This window comes from Cibotium barometz, chromosome 54 (assembly GCF_041138505.1).
Source record: "Cibotium barometz isolate CiBa-2024 chromosome 54, ASM4113850v1, whole genome shotgun sequence".
NCBI classification, from domain to species: Eukaryota; Viridiplantae; Streptophyta; class Polypodiopsida; order Cyatheales; family Cibotiaceae; genus Cibotium; species Cibotium barometz.
The window spans coordinates 15381757-15387498 of NC_141099.1; the positions used below are offsets into that span (position 1 = coordinate 15381757).

Consider the following 5742-nt stretch of genomic DNA (forward strand, 5'->3'; position numbering starts at 1 on the left):
TGATCATCATAAGTTATAACAAAAATAATTGACTCATGTTTGTGTCGGTGTGGTAAAAAATCAGAGCCTTTTATCAAGGTATAAATATAGATGAACTAGCAAATATATTTCTTAAATGTATATCACAAACTATAAAATATTTGGCTATTTTGAAAAAAAAATATGTGTGTTGACATGTAGTACATTTTTGTGATTTCATGTACACATCCCACTTAAGATCAATAATTTTGGGCAATCTTATCTTCATATCCCACTCAAGCTCTGTAATTTTGAGCAATTTTAAAATATTTGTACTTTAAAAAATCCTTGTAAAATATCCCAACATGTTTTGAAGTACCTCATAAATACCCATTAGGCTAAAACTAGTCCCCTAATTTTTACTTGAAAAGATGTCATATACTTGCATATGTTTCAAGATAAAAGAAGATGCATTGCACACTGAAAACATGCAAAGGCCTTCATACACATTGAATTAACTTATCATTATGCACATAGAGAACACTTGAGAAAGAGTAGGCTAGCCATAGTTGGCTCTTATCTTATAGATGTTATATCTTGGCACATAAATTTGTTAAATTACTATAATGGTTGGAAAATGGCCAAATATAGACCCCAAGATGAAGTTAATGAGTGGAAGGTGCTATATGTTTAGTGAAGTTAGGATTCACAAGTTTCAAGCACTTCTAGGAGCCTTCCAAAAAAGCATGCTATACTAGGCATAATGAGAAGAATATGACAATGTAATTTGACCATGTACTTCATGTGAGGAATGTCAAATTTATCAATACTAAAGTTAATGAAAATGATCCCAAAAGCGACTATAAAGCATGATAATGAAAGGGAGAGGAGGATAAAAAGATAATGTGGTGGATATGAAACATAAGAGAAATAGGAGCTAGGATGAATTAGATTGATAATTTCTTTTCTTCTTAAGGCTTTTAATAAGCACTATACAAACTTTGAAGATTTACATGTAACAATGTGAAGATAAAAATAATATCTAAATTATGTTGCATTTTTAAATATTTGGAGCAAAGGCATGCTTATAATTCACGAAAATGGTTGTCTTAAAGTAGGAATATTGAATAACTTTGCAAAATGGTCCAATTGCAACAACACTTTTGGGAATTTAAATTCCTCAAATGATTTACTCCACTAGCAAAACCTTTATGATAATCTCTAGAGGTTAAGCATGTGTTACTCTATAGAATTTATTTCCTTAAAAAATCCCATGATCGTGGTGATGGATTAAGGTATTTGATCGTGGAATGGAATTTGAAATTCGAATTTTTTTCCCTTTATGTATTAATTAAAGTTTTGTAAGATAATATTTAAAGAAAGATAGTACAAATGGCAAATAAAGGGTATCTAATGATAGAGTATGGTGGCTACATTTGGGATAATTTATATTTTTCTTCTTACTTTTCACATATGGTGTTGATAGTGTATTAAAAAAAAACTTACAAAAATAAAGAGCAAACAAGCCTCACTCCAGCTTCTACATTTTGCAAAACCATCTCCAAGGGGATTACTTGGATTAGAGTAGAAGAGAAGTAGTTATAATGACTTCCCTTTGATTTTGAAGTTAAGGTAAATTTAAATCATGCTTAATTTATTATATAAATCTAAATTATTGATTCTATAATGCTAAATAGATAGTGCTTTTAAAAAATACATTAAAAATATAATTTTTCAATCTAATTAAAAATAATGTATTATTATTCTAGTCAATAGTTTACAAATATTCATTCTGAAAAAACTTAATTTATTTATTTGATGTAGGTTTTTTTTGTACTTATAAAGAGATCATTAAGAGATTACTTTGAACATTCGATAGTATTCTTTTACATGTCAACAAGAAAATGATTAATTCAAATTTTCAAGTGAATATTTTTCTTTTCTGGGTGTGTGTGTGTCTTGTGTGTGTGTGTGTGTGTGTGTGTGTGTGTGTGTGTGAGAGAGAGAGAGAGAGAGAGAGAGAGAGAGAGAGAGAGAGAGAAGCTTTTTACATTGTAATAAGGAACAATCCCAAGAGACCGAAATGATCTATTTGACGAAGAGTACGATCCGAACATAGGACGTGTTGAATATCAACTCCATAGACTAACCACTTCTGTCATTTTTGAGCGACAGAAAGATTAACCCATTTTTGTTTATTTACCTACACATAGGATAACCCATTTTTGTTTATTTACCTACAGAGGGGATGAGGGAACTTAGCTTCTCAGATGAGACCAAAAAGAATGTTGCATTATCATCTCATTGATTGTCCTCAAAATAAAACACCAAGTTTTATGAAAAGAAAAATGCAACTCTGCGTGGCCTTCAATCTCATGATACTGTCGATGATTGGGCTTACTTCAAATACGGCATTCCTGCAATATAGAGAAGGTATATAGCATGTTAAGTTTTGTTAATCATGCTTTTATACGTCATTATCTAATTAAGCTATAGTTAATCCTTGTTAACCTAAGCTTCTCAGCAGGCGCACACAAAGAGAGATTTCGATTTCCTCTATCGACCCAGCAGGTACTCATGGCACTTTAATCTTTCATTAAGCAAAGATTAGCGGCACTTATTAAGCAAAGACTAGTGCAGTTTAGCATCTTAATTGTGTCTCTAAACAAAGAGCTGCTGCAGCTCTTAATTGAATCATGGGGGACGTACTCATGGGGACAATACTGGCTTACTATGCAGGAGGATCATATGGAGCTGTCTGCGCCTGTGATTAGTGCAACATCATTAAGCGCAGCTGAGATACTAAACACAGGAGAGAGCTCAGGGGTTCCTAGGAAGCAGCTGAGGCAGCTTAATACAAGAAGCTCTGCATGGGCTGTTGATGAATTATGGCTTGCACATGTGGATTACAGCCCGCCTAGAACACACACTCCAAACCACAATTAGCAGGGATTTGTGCCAATTTAAGCCCTAATCAACTCGCGTGCTTACTAAGATTTCTCTGGTTTGCTCACCATCTGCTGCCAATGGGATTTACTGTTGGCCAGCTTAATTAAACTTGACACGCATTTTAATCGAATTATAACGTACACCAAAGAGTACAGCACTTCTTAATGTTCTCTTTGTGTATAGGGGATTTATTACTATATATTATAGCGTGTATGGTGTATGGAGCCTTAGGCCCGGTACACACTGAGGGTGCCTGCCAAAGGAATAAGAGTGAGAACCAATGAAAAAGGCAAAAAGGCTGAATCAGTTGGGCGGGCCCCTAGGCTTTATACACAGCAGAATGAGTTTTACACCTAATGTCCACGTGGAGTATCGCGTCTTGCCCTAACTTTCGCAACCCATGGGCGGTCAACTCTAGCTGCCCAAGGATGGGAAGTCAGCCAATCGGAGCCCTTCTGCCAACACTGGGCATGAGTGCCCGCCGTTTGTTCCCTGTGTCCATAGTTTGGACATCCAGATTGGGTGCCCTAGTAATGTGTACCAGGCCTTACTCTTATCGAAATTAATACAGACTCTTAAATTTTAGTAGTTTTTAGTTTTTCTTTTTTAATGGCACTTCCTAATTTTATTGGTATTTTACGACCTTTTTTTTTAATCTTGGCTTGAAAATAGAAAGTACACATGTTATCACTTACACACACAAGCGCCATCACTCATACAGAGGAGATTCGAACCCACTCGAACTCCATTGTAACACACGATCGACTTTATCCAAAATGGAGTAACATGGGCATGGTCCAATTTATCCAAAAATGGATAAAATGGTCGTCAGAAAGTAACCTTTCTTTGAGCTGCCTTTTTTATCATCATATCTTTCCTTTAAGTAAAGGAAACCCTGAAAAAGAAAGTTATGGTTCCGCTCAATCTGATCTTGCTAGAAATAGATCCCTAAAACAGGTCTACGAGAAGAAGCCATAACATGGAGGGGATTTTCTGGGAAGGTCAGTGCGGAGAACCTTCCAACCAGCAAAAATGGATTCAAGCATACCTTCTGCGTGATTGTGAACCTAATAATGGAGAAAATTATAACCTTCCAAGAAACCCTCTAGGAGCTCACAACTGGGAGTTGTCTCGCACTGTTCCAACCAGGAAGATAGTGCGGAAACTTCAACAATGCCACACGAGCAAGAGGGAGTATCAACTTTCAAGCAAAATTTGGACCAGGCAAAGGAGTACCAAGAGCTAGAAGCTATGCATAGTCCAGGTCTAGAAAGCCCAAGAAGGGTGGGACAACAAAACCAGGAAGAATAACCACACCAAAAAAAAAAACCTTAGAAAAGGTTCAAGGGAGCCATGACATCATTAGCCAAAAAATTCCCAGTGTTCTCATTCATCTTCAGGAGAGAAAGGGGAAGATGTAGATCTGCATGTAAGGAGGTTTGAACAATACTAGAAAGTGGCCAGACCTCGAGAGTTGGAAGAGTCGGAGCTCAGTGAAATCCACAGAGATGCTTTCATGAACACCTTCAAAGACAGATCCATTGAGTGGGTATCAAGATACCAGGACAACCATTTCCAGACTTATGAAGAGGTCATGACTGCCTTTCTGGGGCAATGCCGCAAGATAAAGTCTGCAACTTAACTCTGTGATCAAATGAGAGAACTCCGACAAGAGGACATGGATGTAGAGGCATATGCAAGAAAAATGTTAAACTGACCCTCAATGCAAATAGTTGCAGATTGGATTGTCCAAGGGCTTAAGCTGGACATCCATGCAGCAGTCAGTGTAAAGCAAGCGAAAACTGAAGAGGAGTTTAAGGAACTGGTCGAGCTGGCCAAAATGGTAGAAAAAAGAATCCAAGAAAGAAGACAAAAGAGGAAGCCTAAGAAAGTGTCACAACTGAGGAGGATGATTCAAGTGACACCTCACAGGACACTCCAGTGGTAGTGAAGAAAAGGAAGGATAAAAATAAGAAAATTAGGAAGGCAAAAATGAGCCCCAGAGAACTTGTGCTGCCAGGTGAAACAGCTGATACAAGAGATGAAAAAGAGAAAAAGCTCTAAATTCCACAAAAACATGTTCTTCTCTTAATGCAAACATGAAGGCCACCTCAAGGAGGACTACATAGTGCCACCAATGTGTACCATTTATAACATGTACAATCATAGTACATGGAACTGTAGTTATAACCATGAACCCATGGTGAACACCATGGAAGGAGCAGAAAGAAGACCCCCATGAATGGGAAGGTATGGGAGAAAAGGCTGCATAAATTACTGAGGAAGAAAAAGCCAAGGACATGCCGATGGTTCTACCACCTTCACATGAGCATTGTGTGCATATAGATATGTAATTATGTGTGTGTGTGAGAGAGAGTGAGAGAGATAGATAGATATATACACACACACATTGTGTGCATATAGATATGTAATTATGTATGTGTGTGTAAGAGAGAGAGTGAGAGAGAGAGATAGATATATACACACACACATTCATGTATCCCTTTCATATAGCTACTATTGTCAACAGCCTGGGCACACCAAGGCGGAATGTGCCATGAAGAAAAAGCATGATGAAGAAAGAAAGACAGAATTGATGCAACTCAAAGAAAATCCACCAAGTGCCAACATGATCAGCTGGATGACATACAGGGATGACATACAGATGGAGGTTCAAGACATCTTGGCAGTCACAAGGGCTAAAGCTAATAAATTTGGTGTAGTAATAACTCCACTAGATAATCAGGACTCGCCCAAAGCCTGAAAAAAGGCAGTTCTGGACTAGGAACAGTAGGAGAAGGTGAGTATTCAAACCACTAAGGAAATAGAAAGAAG

At 37.2% G+C, this 5742-nt stretch overlaps 1 long non-coding RNA gene across 1 annotated transcript; it reads left to right on the forward strand.

Moving 5' to 3' along the window:
- The first annotated feature begins 2022 nt into the window (after window positions 1–2022).
- LOC147607882 (uncharacterized) lies at window positions 2023–3492 on the forward strand. The gene is made up of 3 exons (XR_015264637.1): window positions 2023–2391; window positions 2486–2529; window positions 2698–3492. It is a non-coding gene; the product is annotated as an uncharacterized LOC147607882 (long non-coding RNA).
- The last annotated feature ends 2250 nt before the right edge of the window (window positions 3493–5742 follow it).